General features: G+C 42.7%; 1 protein-coding gene across 1 annotated transcript in view; it reads left to right on the top strand.

The window, feature by feature from the left end:
• The first annotated feature begins 584 nt into the window (after positions 1–584).
• The window catches only part of ARHGAP32 (Rho GTPase activating protein 32), a 562,915-nt gene continuing 548,001 nt past the window's right edge, over positions 585–15,498 (top strand). Inside the window, exon 1 of the mRNA XM_068240358.1 lies at positions 585–656. The gene's annotated coding sequence lies outside the window, so the exon portion shown is untranslated. The remainder of the gene's footprint in view (positions 657–15,498) is intronic.

The raw sequence follows: 15,498 nt of genomic DNA, 5'->3' as shown, positions 1-15,498 counted from the left end.
TGTATAAATGTATATACAGTGTGCCAACAATGCATACATGTGTGTACACAAACACACTGTATATGTGTACAGTACGCACAAAGATTATGTACAATTTGAATGTGTGTACAATGCGCATGGCATGTATGTATGTGTGTATGTGTATGTATACCTGTGTTTATGTGTATGCATACCTGTGTGAATGTGTGCACATGTATGTGCAGGTTTATGCATTTTGAACATGTGTAGGCAAGTACATTGTGTGTATGTGTGCATGAGTACAAACATGGTGTCTGTACATATGTATATATTTTGTGTTTCAATTGGGTGTGTCCAGTGTGTGTGTGTGTGTGTGTGTGTGTGTGTGTGTGTGTGTGTGTGTGTGTGCGCGCGAGAGTGCGTGTGTGTTTGTGCGTGTGTTTATGTGTATGTATATTTCTTGGGGGGGGGGTGAGTGTGTGTGTTTCCAGGGGGGTGTGAGTGTGTGAGTGTTTCCAGGGGTGTGTGAGTGTGTGAGTGTTTCCAGTGGTGTGTGAGTGTGTGTGTGTGTATGTGTGTATGTGTATTCCCGTGTGTGTATGATTCACTTGCAATCTGTGTTCTAGGAAAACTGGTGGGCACACTTTGGCATCTCTGCATTGACTGTTGGACAACATTGTTCCATACCTCTCTGCGAGGTATGTAAGGTTTGAGTTTTGTATTTCAGCACACTGTCCCTTTAAATAATGTTCTAGAAGTGGTTAGAAGTGGGAGTTATGAAAATTAGAAGTATAATCTCATGGATTGCATGCAGTTGGCACTAGCTGTTCCCTTTCTTTAATTAGATTATGTGGCACCGTTAATGACACTTGTAAGGTCATTAGTCCAAGTCATCCGTGTTGTCAGATCGGAGGCTTTCAACAAGGTTCAGTTTCAGGATTTTTCTAAACTTAGAACACCTGAGATGTTTCTCTGCTCCAAATATGGAGGTGTTAAGGAGAGGTTAAAAAAAAAAAGGATCAGGGCAGCCGCTCTGTACACATTGCTTATAAGTGTAATGGACCCTGTTAATCAATGCTTTGATTTCCCTGTTGTTCTGTGATGGTCAGTTTAGCACATATGTAAAGTGGCCAATGCCCACACACTACAAAAGAGTCAACAGAACATAGGTTTAGTACACATGCTGCGATCTGCACCCAACTTTTCAGTCAATTAATTGTTTTGATTTAAAATCGATAGGTCAACAATGTGAAATCAGAGTACATACATGTACAATAGCTTTTCTGGCTGATCTCTTCCTTGAAATGTCCTACAGGTTCCAAAACTTGACAACTGACATTCATTGGTTGTTTGAACATCCACAAGGCATAACATGTATGATAGGTATGCAATATGAAATCAGTGTACATGCATTTATAATAGCTTTTCTGGCTGATGGGGACGGAACACCACCGAAATTCAGAAAAAGGCACAACACAGGTTGTTCTTCCTGCGTCAACTGACAAAAATTTGGCATGCCACGAGAGCTGCTGACCAGCTTTTACACCGCTACCATCAAACCCATCCTTTTCTCTTCCATAATTGTCTGGTCCGCAGGTGCAACCGCTAGTGGCAAGTCCAAACTCCAAAAAGTAATTAGAGCAGAGGAAAGGGTCATCGGATCGCTCCTGCCTCCGTTAGACCATCTCCACTCTTCTAGAATGAAGATGAGGGCCACCAGTATTTTGCATGACCCCTTCCACCCTGGCAGTCGCTACTTCAAGCTCTTCCCATCGGCCCGCAGCTACAGAACCATCTCCTACAGAACCACCAGGTGCAGGAGCACCTTCTTCCTCCAAGAGGTCTGCCTGCTAAACTGCAGTCCCTCGTCCAGATCTGATCTACTGTGGCACTCTTGCCCCTTTCCCAGCAAAATCCTTTAGCCGCTCATTCCTAGGCACTGCCTGTACAACCTAATTTCTTCCATGTTCTCAATGCATGTCTCACCTGCTCTAATTGTACGCCTCTTATGCTTGTCTCAATGTACTGTATATCTTATGTTTGTCATTGCATTGTCTGTCATATGTTCTACTTACAAAACCATATGAACCACAAATAATTCCGGGTACGACAACAGCCGTACTTGTCGAATAAAGCTGATTCTGATCTCTTCCATGAAATGTCTTACAGGCTCCAGTACTTGACAATCAACATTGATTGGTTGTTTGCACATGCACAAGGGACAACATGTTCATGATTGATATTTAATAGCTCATCCAGTCACTCAGAGAGCGATAAAACATAATTGCCTATGACTAATTTTCTCCTCAGGTCAAGATGGGGGAAACAATACGCAATCTAACAGTACAATGTTAACGCTGGCAGCAATCAAATCGACATTACTGGATGTCTGACCCATTACTTAATAGTACATGTCTTTACCCAGGTAAATGGTTGATATCTTCCAGATATTGTTTCCCTGATCTAAAGCACATCTGCTAGCTTATGATGGTCTTAAAGTGTACCCAAACTGAAGCTCGGGTACAAAATCAGAGACTTACCTTACGAGAGGGAAGCCTTGGGATCCTATTGAGGCTTCCACCACTACACCATTGTCCCCCAAGGCTTAGCATGTCCACCCAGAAGATTAGTGCCAAGGCATTGTCGCTAATCACAGCTCCTCTTCCTGGAACATGACCACACAATAGCCGACTGAGCCCGCCCACGCATGTGCAGTAAGCCAGAGCCACTATTGCGCTACTGCACGGCCATGATCCAGGAAGAAAAGCTGCTTGACCCCAATATGAAGGGGGCCGCGCTCAGCAACAGGGGGCTTCCGACCCCCAAGGGTAGCCTCAATATGGTCCTGAGGTTTCCCTCTCTTCAGAGTAAGCATCCGATTTTGAACTCGAGCTCTAGCTTGGGTTCACTTTAAAACTAAGCATACATTGTACAATCAAGAAAGGAGACGAATCTGCATCAGACTGTCTTCAAATCAATCAGTTAGACTCAGGGCTGGATTTACAGCTCAGGAGCTTATAGGCACAGAAGTTCTGGCACCCTAAACTCCACCCCTAAATTCAGGCCACACACTCCTAAATCACGTCCCTTCTCATGGGAGTGTGGTTACCCCCCATTTGAATAGCAGAGCAGCAGAGTGCAAATACCTATTGGAAGTCCAAGTATTCTGGTCTCCTCTTCACTGCAGCCAATAAGCATGCAGCATTGTTCTTACATAAGCTCCCAATGTCACAAGACATGCATTCACCCTGATGGAGGATTGCTGCACACAAAAAGGCATGAGTGAAGAAGAGACGGGGACCCAGAGCCGGAGTTGGTATTCCTGCTCCAGCCCCCCTGCTATTCATTTTTTGTATATGTAGAAAGGACCATATGAAACAAACAAGCTGCAAAGTCTTACGGTACACAAACCACAAAAATCTTTATTTGACATTAATGCAAGGTATTTCCATAAAAATCTCTTTAAGGGGCTCCGTATTTCAATAGAAGCATCCAAAAACAGGGATAGAGTGATCTATTGGTAATCAATGCTTAATACATAGAGCGGCGCCAACCGATGTACAGACCAATTGATATATATAGATACTAAATCAAAAGGGGCAATAAATCCATTGGTAATGGGTGTAGAGGGCAATACATATTCATGTATATATATCTGTAGATACCATGGAGCCTATTGCAGACAAAAGGCAGCGCATGGCAAGGACCCTCTTGTCTCTTTATGGTGACTAAGGGCTTGATTCACGCAAACCGTTTCATATCGTGGTGCGCCAAAAACGGCGCACCCGATGCGCCTATAAGGTCACATGGGTGCGACTTTATAGGCGCATCGGGTGCACCGTTTTCGGTGCAACGCGATGTAACGTTTTGCATGGCCAAAGTCTTTTAGCCGTGTTAACTGGGTTAGCACCGCTTTGTGAATCAAGCCCAAGTGACTTGACCAACATTTATCGGTCAAAGTGAAGATATGCCACATCTTTTTTCTTAAAAGGCCTTTTGACTATCTGTTCTGCCTGTTTCTCTCCTACAGTACCCTGTATTTTCTAGCGGTGTGAAGACCCCTTGTATGGGGCCTTTGTGCAATGCACAATATACCAGCGGCATTCTCCTGTATTGTAAGGATCCACTCCTGATGATCTCATCAAGCGAGGACCCTTAAAGACAGAGCACAGAAGGACACTGATAGTAAAGTGCAGACCACAGCCGCCGCTGCCAGTGGGATGGGGAGGAAGTAAGTTCCACTGCCTGCATACTACATTTGAGGGAGGGAGAGGAGTGGACGGAGCAGAGCACTCCTACACAGGGACAACTGCGTTGGAAGGCAGCAGCTGTAATCTAAGTCGCCAGAGGGACATTCATAGAGGGTATTACCGCCTCTAGTATGTAAGGCACCTGTAGGTTCATGTCTACTGTGCCTTATCGGAAGTCCGGCCCTGGTTGGACTTTATTGGAGACAGTTGCAAAAGCTAGTGTTTATCAGCATACACCTAGGCATTATTCACAGTTAAGGAACTGAGCTCCATGGCAGCGGGTATGGCATTACAGGGCATGTGCTTTTGGCATAGCACTATGTACTGTGATATGTCAGGTGTCAAAATGATGGCTGAAACGATCACAGGCTATTTTTTCAGAAATCAAAAGTACATTGACTGTATGTGCTTTCATATGACTCGTTGACAGCAGCCAGTCAGGTCCTTTTTCAGTGTGGGTCTGTTCTGTCTTTTCTTATTGTAGTTTTTCTTAATATAGTCTATTCAGATTGTTAGCTATGGGCTGCCTGCTTTTCCCTGAAGATAGTTTTATCAATAAATCTTTTCGAATTAGAAAGGTCACTTGCTGTCGGACATTACAAATTGTCTGTATCATATTTGCAATGTTTTTTTGTGTGGACAGAAATCAGTATCATTGCTGCAGGATAACCAAGTGTTTCTACAGATGATAGTAACAATCGTAGAGTGATTACCACACTTCACTTGTGTGTTTATTCAGCGATGGAAATATGCAGATCCAAAGTGTATAAGAGCAGCATAATAATCATTAGCCAATAGCACACTGCTTTCACAACATGCTATTGATTATACCACTTCCCTCAGGGGGGACACAGTACTCCCCCTTCCCAAGCCAGTGAGGATATCTCTGATTGCTCATCCCAGAAACTTTCCCATATAAGTCCATCTAGCAAACAGACATGCTAACCTGTGCAGTCGCTGTGACGCTTATGAGATGCCATTCTGGATTAATTCATTATGCAGTGTTAGAACGCTGCCTTCTCAATTAAGTGTTTCCATGTAATGGACGCAGATGAGATTTGTTCATTACAAGGAGTTTCCATGACAGGCTTGTCCAAATGCTTGTCCAATTCCTCCTCTTGGCAGAGTCATAATCATTGGTGTCAATTACATGGGACAATAGCAGAGGGCAGTAACAGAGACTTTTAAGTTTATTCACATAATTAGTTATTATGGCAAATGGCTGTAAGGATTAATGCACAGGTTGTTGCACTTTCTTTTCTGCCAGTGTATGAGTTTATTCCAATGAGCTGTGATGCTTTTATTAGTCAGAGAAAAGGCTAGAAGTTAAAAAGCAGCACATTATAAATTATTGTTGATCGGGCTGCCCTTATGCATTGTCTGAGGGAATGATTTAGCATCTGACATATGTGGGAAAAGGTCCTTGGCTTCTTTCGTATTTATTATAAAATAAAAACAAACTCAGGCTGAGGGCTGGTGCACACCAAGAGCAGTTCTGAGCGTTTTTTAAAACGATTGTGGGGGGAAAACCGCTTGGCTGATGAATGTGAATGGGATGGTGCATACTAGAACAGTTCATTTTTCCCCAAACGCAAACTCTGGTCCTGCAGCATTTTTGCGGTTTTCTGAGACATTTCTGCCTCAATGTAAAGTATAGGAAAGTGGAAAATCGCTCTGAAAAGCGCTAGATTAGAATGATTTCCGAAGCGTTTCTGTTATAGAAGCTGCTCAGCTACAGCTTTACTGAAACAAAATATAAAATCTGCTACACAAAAACGCTCCATAAACGCTAGGCATGTTTAGAAAATCTCTCTAAACATGCCTGTAATCGCTCTGAAAAAACTCTTCAAAAAACGCTAGCATTTGCAGATCTGCTAGCATTTGCGGATTTTTTGGTGTAAACTGGCCCTGACAGAGCATTACAGCCTTTCTCCAGGTACAGTTTAAAATGTACTCTCTTACGGGTTAGTTTTCTTTGGGCAAAAAGTCTGACAACGCTCATGATGAACTAAAACCTGTAATTTAAATAAACTATAAGTACCTGAAATCTAAACCTGACTAGAGCAACTTCAAGGATAATGAGATCATAGTTGTAAGAAGTGTTACACTTTGCCCAAATGGAGCCCTATGATGAACTGGGAGATGAGTTGCATGGTAGAAATTACCGCACTTGGTGCTCTTTTTTTAATTATTGTGCATCTACGGTATCTGTTTACATATATTTTCCCTTTCTCTTATTCCCCCCTCTCTTAATACAATTATATATTTTTTTATCACCCTCCCCTCCTACTTCTTAGTTCATTCTCCCCTCCAATAATAAGGAGACTACTCCATGCTCCACACACATAGCCACATTTCCCCAAAAAACAATGCAGCGGGTATACAAAACAATCACATCCTTCTTCAAAATGTTTACAGTTTTGGTGCTTTGCAGCAATGAAGTGAAATGAAGACACGCAAAAATAATTTTTACAACAGTATTTATTCAATGCAACTTGTAACAGCCAAGTGATGTAATGGTAACAGCTCAGAAAAAAAAATATTCTTAAAACATTTTCACTGACATAAATCCTCCTGTGTCATTTTGTGGAGCCACCTCTTGCTTTAAATACAGTCTTATGTCTGTTAGGATACTTCTCTTCCAACGTTACATGTATATATTTTGCAATATCTACTCGTCTTCTACACATAACCTTTCCAGGTTTGCTCACTTTTAAGTTCTACACCCGATACATTGCCTGTGACTTATCAGCCCACTTTAAACGAGCTTGAGCTCAGGAATAGATCGCACCGTTTTCCGCCCTTTTCCGCCAGCCCTAGTCTGAGGACTTTCGTCTCGGTTGTGGAACGGGATATTAAACGCCTTTCTGGGAGGATCTCAAACTCCCACAATCTCTCTGCAGAGGAGCTTACGGCGCTGGAGGAGTTGAGGCAGCAGACTAAGTGGGAAATGAAGCCCTCCGATAAGGGGGGCAACGTTGTCGTTATGGGGGTGCAGGCCTACAGGGATATGTGCCTCGACATACTAACTCGGCGGGAGTGCTATGTGCGCATCTCCGCGTCCAGAGTTGCAAGATGCCAAAAGCAATTTTTTACCATCATTGATGACGCCCTTAGACTTATAGGGGAAGACATTGTACATTTTCTGAAGGTTTTACACCCTATAACGCCTACTTTTTATGCGTTACCAAAGATCCACAAGTCCAAGACGTGCCCCCCTGGCCGCCCAATTGTCTCGGGCCGTGACTCCCTGACTGAGCGGGCGAGTGTGTACATTGACCGGCACCTGCAGCCTCATGTGCAGGCCTTGCCCTCTTATGTCAGGGACACCATGCATCTCCTGAGGATTTTAGAGGGGGTCTTTGTCCCTCCTGGCGCATATCTTGTTGCTCTGGACATGGAGGCGCTGTACTCAAGTATCCCGCATGATCTTGGCATTGCTGCTGTTGAAACTTTCCTGTGTGAGCTTGATATTAGACGAACGGCCCACAATATCTTTTTATTAGATCTATTGAGATTTTTACTTTTGAATAATATCTTTGTTTTCGACGGATCGCACTACCTCCAGGTGCAGGGGGCGACTATGGGGACCACGTGTGCCCCCTCCTATGCCAACCTGTACCTGGGGGAGTGGGAGCGTGCCACCTTTTCGGACGAGGGTCTCTCGTTGTACCTGTGCCACGTTTTGATGTGGCACAGGTACATCGATGACATCTTTATCGTCTGGACGGGGACCTCCTGTGAACTTAGACAATTTGTCGATATTTTGAACAAAAATACAAGGAACTTACGTTTCACGATGACGTTTGATTGTCGAAAGATCTCATTTTTGGATATTTGGATCATCATTGATGACCAGGGTTGTTTGTCTACGGGCTTGTACAGGAAAGAGACAGCTACGAATGCCCTTCTTAGGACCGATAGCTTTTACCCTGGACATACTGTCAGGGGCATCCCTGTGGGCCAATACCTCCGCGTTAGGAGGAATTGCTCTTCCACCATTACCTTTCAGGAGGAAGCGGCAATCTTGAGATCGCGCTTCAGGGATCGGGGTTACCCAGATCGGGTTTTACGACAGGCATACCAACGAGCTCGGGTGGCCGACCGAAGTGCCTTATTGGTTTCTGGCGGGTCTCGGAGAGACGTGGCGGATTGTGCACGCCTTTGCATGCGTCATTCAGCTCAGTTTAAAGAAATCACGCGTGTTTTGCAGCGTCATTGGTATATTCTTACCAATGACCCTAAAATTGAACCATTGGTGACACCTGAACCTAAAATTACGTGCAGGCGCGTGCCGTCTCTCCGCGACCTGATTGTCAGGAGCCATTTCCGGGGCATTGAGACCGTGTGCCCCCATTGTATCGTAATCGGGACATATAGCTGTGGTGGATGCACTGTTTGCCGGTTTTTATTCATTGGGAGGGAAGTTGTCCTTCCCAATGGTCACCATTGGCGTTTGCAACATTTCATCAATTGTAATACCCAATTTGTGGTCTACCTTCTACTGTGTCCTTGTGGCGCCTTTTATATAGGGAAGACCGGACGTGATTTTAAATCTAGAATCGGCGAGCATATTGCCAATATTAAAAGCATTGCATCCACCACACCGGTTGCGAGGCATTTCAGAGCTGAGCATGGTGGCAATGCTTCGGGCATACGATTTGTCGGCCTTGACCGTATACATACCACCATAAGAGGCGGAAATTTTGATTGTTTATTGCTACAAAAAGAGTCTCGGTGGATTTATGACCTGGAGGCCACAGAATATCCTGGCCTCAATGAAATGGTCGGATTTGCGGCCTTTTTACCTAATTGATCTTTTTTTGGTTTCCCCCATTCTCCCTGCTGTCCTCTGCCACCCTCCTTGTTGCCTTACTCCTCTGATGCCCCCTGCGTCTGCGAGCCTTTTTATACTCCGATCTGCTGTCTCTATGCGTCCTCCTCTGCGGCATCTTCTGTTACAGCTGGCATATATTTTTGCTGCTTTTTTGTTTTGTTTTCTGAGTGCACCGAGTTAGCGTACCGGTTGGACTTTGGTTCTGCGTCATCGCAGTTCCTCTTGGTCCAAGTTTTGTACTAAATTTGATATTACAACAGGTTTTGCCGACTCTGAGTTGTTAATATAGATTATTTTTGATTGTCTGTGTGTGTTTGTGTTTGCATGTTTTTTGGATTTATGCTATCTGCATATATGTTTTTGTTAATATATACATAATTTTTTTTCTGTATTTCGTGCTCTGCCCTACAGCTCCCTCCTTCCCGTCCCCGATGTGCTCTCCCACCTGTGATCGGCCACCATCACGTTTGATGCCGGCCTTCTTCGTCCGGCTCGGTGATTGGGCCACTGTCGGGGGCGGGGCTGAGCCGCATGCCCGTCGCAGACGCCAGTACGCATGTGTACGCGTGCGCGTTGGTTATGCGTACGTAATTACGCATGCGTGCGCGCACGTGACTGGTGACGCCGCTCCATAAGAGGCTGTGGGCAGTGCATGAATTGTAGCCACGCCTCCCTTCGAAAAAGCCGGTAGACTCGGCAAAACATGTCAGGGCTGCCGGCGTGGTGACATCACCTCTCTGCCTTGTGGCCTACCGCCTCTTCACTCCCCACATCCACCCCTTGCTGACCTGAGGCACCCCTATGGTCTCCTTTGCTGAACGGCCATCATAGCTTCCTGTTTGTTTGGGACTCTGCTCTGCCATCACAGCCTGCCATACCAGCACATTGGATCGGATTTCCTTGCCTGACTGAAGGTTACTCCCCCAGCCTTGGGCTCCAGAACATGGGGTTGAGAGACCAGGCAGCCTCCAGGAGCTAACTGGACTCCGTACTGCTGTATCAGGATTGGGTATAGTATGGCTTATGCTTTGTGCCACTTGCTTGAACTGTGCCTGCTACAATCTGCATCTGATCCGCTCATGCTGGCTATGCTGTTTCATTGAACTGTTTGCTTGCAGATGCCATTCCAGCCCCTTGGCTTTTGTTGGTCATATAGATCTACCCTGCTTCAGCTATTTTGTGCCGGCTTATTCATTGTGACAATTTCACTGCCATTTTTTTTTGTGATAGACTCTATTTGCTTAGGCCTTATTTTTGCATGACGTTTTTGGGATCCCCGATCACATTAGGTGGTCTCAGGTAGCGGTGTGTCCGGATGTTTGGATGGTTGGTTGACTGTTGAGCGAGGCCCCCTGGCAGTTTACACTGGTGCTTTTTAATATGTTTAATTATAATATTAATAAATTTTGTAACTTTTCACTTTATTTTTGATTTTTGTGATTTGTGACATATGCCCCCCAGAACCCCTTTTTTCCTTTACTTTTATGTTGCTTACTTTCAATTTCACTACCAAGAACTGGAATACTTCAGTGTTTCAGCAGTGATTTTCAGTAGCGATTTGCACACCCAGCAAAAACTATGTGCTCAAGACTTCAGGCAAAATCCCCGCATATAATCCAAAAGACAAGGAAATGTCTGGCACTATAGTTTTAATGGCAAAAATAGTAGACACAAAGTGCAGTAGTGCAAGTTAGAAACAATGCATAACAATGAAAAATGCAAATCTGATGCAGATTGTGCAAAAAAAAAGCCTACTTATGGTTTGTGCTGCTGCTGGATGGTGGGGAGGCAGCTGTGGGCAGCAGAGGATGCACGACCTTACGACCGTTTTGCGAGGTGTTTGCCGAGCTTAAAGGGGAACTTCAGTCTAAACAAACATACTGTCATTAAGTTACATTAGTTATGTTAATTAGTATAGATAGGTAATATAATCTCTTACCCACCCCATTTTAAAAGAACAGGCAAATGTTTGTGATTCATGGGGGCTGCCATCTTTGTCATGGGGGCAGCCATCTTTTTGGTTGAAAGGAGGCGACAGGGAGCATAAGACACACTTCCAACTGTCCTGTGTCCTGATAACCCCTTCCAGCTGCATGCGCTAGGCTTCAAATGTCAAATTCAAAATGTAAAAAAAAAAAAATTGCACCAAAACAGCAGAACGAGAACAACATCAGAAATCCCATCATGCTTTGCACAGCATCAGGGGAAAAATGCCCGGGCAGTTTTCTTTTGTGCAGCTGAAAATGAGGCTTGTATAAGAGAAACAAAGTTCTGATGCTGTGAAACTGTTAAAGAAACACCAGGCCTTTTCAGTGCTGCTGAGTCAATTTTTAGTCTGGAGGTTAACTTTAATCCGAAGCCAGTATGCACAACCTGCATCAGACTTGCATTTTTCATTGTTAATGCATTGTTTCTAACTTGCACTACTGCACTTTGTGTCTATTATTTTTGTCATTAAACTATATTGGCAGACATTTTCCTGTCTTTTGGATAATAATATAGTATGTTTAAACAAGCACAATGACAAAAAAAAGTAGTGAGGGGAGGTAGATTATGAGCAAAAAAATATTCATAGAGGGAGTTTCCTTATGATAAGATCTTCTCATTATTTTGAAGAATTACCAGTAGTCAAGTTTGCATGCATTTTATCACTTACATAATGACATTTACACTCGCCAAAATTCAAACCAAACCAGTGACCACATCCTCTCTACACATTTGATTTTTCCATTTTATTATACCATCCCAACATCATATGGTCTAACTAATAAACTGCGTTCTTCTCTTCACACTGTTAGGGCTGGTGCACACCGAGCGGGTTTTTGGGCGTTTTCACAGCCGCTTGCGGATATGCTTGGTTAATGTATCTCAATGGGGTGGTTCACACCAGAGCGGGAGGCGTTTTGCTGAAATGCATACTCCCGGGGTGAGGCATTTTTTGGATTGCGAAGGCGTTTCTGCCTCAATGTTAAGTATAGGAAAAACGCAAACCGCTCTGAAAAGCGGCAGATCAGAGCGGTTTGCCAGGCGGTTTTGTTACAGAAGCTGTTCAGTAACAGCTTTACTGTAACAATATATGAAATGTACTACACTGAAATCCGCAGGAGCAATCCGCAAAACGCTAGCAAAACGCCTTTAGAAAAATTTAAAAAAGCGGTCAAAAATCTGCTAGCATTTTGTGGATCTGCTAGCGGGTTTTGGTGTGTACCGGGCCTATGTGTTGGTTAGTTTGATAATTGGTATCACATTATATTATTATTATTATGTAGTATTAATATAGCGCCGACATCTTACGCAGCTCTGTACAGAGTATACAGTATATTGTCTTGTCATTTAACTGTCCCTCAAAGGGGCTCACAATCTAATCCCTACCATAGTCTTATGTCTATGTATGTATTATACATTTGTACCTCACTTGTCTGTTATTTTTGATCTAGAGGATGTTTCTCAAACAGAGTCAATTGAATTGAATATAATTCCTATTTAATTAGTATGGTTGGGCAGCGATTTCGATATTTTTGAGTTACGCTAAAGTCATTGCCCAAATTTTTGCTTCTTATGAATCCATGCCTATGTCATTAAAGTAAATAGTTCATGCTTGATCTTAAGCTGGTTACTACCATGTTTACCAATCATGCAACAATTTATTTGTTTGAGAGCCACCTTCTTTCACCATTTTAGGTGCTTTCTTATATGGTGAAGGTATTTTACATTCGTGCTCTCTTTTCACTTATTTTCTGATCTCTATTTTGCGGTTGGGGGTGACTCTTCCAGAGCCCACAAGCACTATCTTTTTTTTTCCCGCCTCTCCCTTTTCCCCTTCCTCTCCCCTACCATTTCCCCTTCTAATTCTCTACCATCCTTCCTCCCTCCTCATTCTTCTCACCCCCAGTCCCCTTGATCTACCGCCCCCCACCTGACGCTTGCCCTGAGGACCTTTCATACTAATCTCCTGCGTTTCTGGAATGTTGTTTTTAGAAATCAGTATGCTTTGTTTGAAAGTCGAAAAGTGCTCCTGAAGAAGTGGCTTATGTTCACAAAACGTGTAGAGAAATTCAAAATCGACTCTGTTTACAACCAAATTTGATGTGTGTAGATATGTTTTTGGGCGTTTATGGGTGTGTATAATAGCCAAACTCCGGTGCCCAATTTAATCACTCAGCAGCCATAGCCACTATTTGCCTTGTGGTCTATGGCTGCTTTGAATTTTGCAATCGGTCCCAGCTTGATGATATCTAGGCGCGTGTGAGGTCCAAAGTCAAATGAAAGAGGACAAAGAATCATGGCTTCCATGACTAGTATAGAACTTATGCTTGTACTGTGGTGTTGCAATGTCCTAGAAATACATGGCATAGACTGAAATTCCAATTATGGTTTCAGGCATTTAGAACTATTGCTGTCGTGGGTATGATCCATGAAAAAAAATGTCAGGAGTGAGAACATAGTTCAGATAATCTTCATCTTCTTGAATATGTTTTAAAAATTGCATGTGTTCAGTATTCACAAAGCTCATGCAAACCCATATGATGTGATGCAAACAGGTGATTCATGTAGCTCTCAGTAGTATTCTGCACCTTACAAAAGAGAGTTTGGCCTACTCTTCTTCAGCAAACCGTTCTAGCTGTATCAGGCTTCATGAATACATTTTCCAGACAGCATGTTTCACTTCTTTACATAGATAACTGATAGATTTAAAATGGGCTCATAGAGGGCCACTTAAAGTGACAATAAAACAGAAAACAATTATGATATAATGAATTGTAAGTGTAGTATGGATAATTCATAGAACATTAGTAGCAAAGAAAAGAGTCTCATATTTTTTTTATTTTCAGATATATTTATACCTTTCTTTATGATATTGCATTATTCTGTAATATTTGCAGTTTACAAATCACACACTGTATTTTAAACTATAAAACAGAGCAGAGCTAATGACTCTTTGAACTTCCATGCAGTAAAACCTTATCTAAACCTGTCTCTCACTGTTTCTTTGCTATATAAGTGCTTCAGAAAACAGGACTGTCCTCAACCTAAGTTTGGTCTAAGAACTCAGAAAAACTCTTTTGCATAGATAACAACTGAAGTCTCTTAACTCTTCCTGTACTGGAAAACAATATGAGACTATTTTCTTTGCTACTAATGTTCTATTTCTCAGCTGTACTACACCTACAATTCATTATCTCATAAGTTTATTTTTGCTTCAGGTTTGCTTTAAGGATAGTCCAGTGTTTTGTTCTTAGCCACTTCTTTGTACATATAGCTGTGAACTTGAACTAATTGTCCTGTTGGAGAACCTATGAATTGCAACTTGGACAGAGCATTCTGACACTGGGCAGTATGCTTCACTCATTGTTTCAAGCACAAGGAGCCATATGCCAGATGCAACAAAGTAGCCTAAAAACATAGTAGATATGATGTTCATTTCATTGAAAACTTTTTATGAAAAATGTTTTCATCTCTGGACACAGAGTTGATGCGGTTTGCCAAAATGCTCCCATTTTGTGTCATCAGGAGAGGTTTTGCACACTGTCTATCTTGTGTTTTTCCTTTTTCCTTGAGGGTCCTCATCTCGTAGTTATAAGCTGAAATAATATGTCCCATTACTGGTAATTCTAGCAAAATATAGAGGCAAATTAAAAGCAATTCATTAACTTTGAACAAGGTGAGTTTTGCACAGGATTATCTCTAGAATCCATCATCACACTTCAATAATACAAATAAGGATGCAATAGAATTCCATGTTTATATTGAGTCAACAGATTCCAACAACTGCTTTAGGGAATCTATGCACAGGTAAGAAAATAGATTTATACTTTGTTTTCAAGTATTTTCCGGAAAGTGGTAAGAAGATTTTGTAATAATTTTAATAATGTTAATAATCCATCATCATGATCATTTTTAATTTCTAGCAGGTTGTTGTTATAGGGCTGTTTGTTGCCTCCCTGGGAGAGCGGCAGCAATCAGAGGCTACACTATTACCTCTCTGCAGAGTGACAGTTGTGGTGACAGCACCAAACAATCACCTAGTATACTGTATAGGAGTGGAACTAGCTGCAGGGAACGTCACATCTCATTGACAGCTGCTGGGACATTTTTGAGTGGCAGGAAGAAAAATGAAAACAGGTAATGAGTTAAGAAATCGTTTCCCGTCTAACAAGGCTTCTTTATCTGCAGCTATGGAGGCATCTTCATCTGTCACCTATAATCCCACAGGCAACGGCTGAGTGTCTGTCAGTCAGTGTCCTGTGAAGGTGATGAAGAAAACTAGAAGCATTGTGAAGATCTACATACACACGTCCTTTGTGCTACCTGTGTTAGTTCTGTCTCATGGCTCAGGTACTGATCTACTAGGATCATGAGAAAATAAGACATACATGGCATAAGGTGTTTGGTGAATAGGGCTTCCTAAAATGATTACAGAAGTAGTAGATATGTCATTACCTTAAAAAGTAA

The sequence above is a fragment of the Hyperolius riggenbachi genome, chromosome 6, assembly GCF_040937935.1.
Source record: "Hyperolius riggenbachi isolate aHypRig1 chromosome 6, aHypRig1.pri, whole genome shotgun sequence".
Taxonomy (NCBI): domain Eukaryota; kingdom Metazoa; phylum Chordata; class Amphibia; order Anura; family Hyperoliidae; genus Hyperolius; species Hyperolius riggenbachi.
The sequence above is the reverse complement of the archived record's forward strand: the minus strand, read 5'-3'. Positions and strand labels throughout refer to the sequence as shown.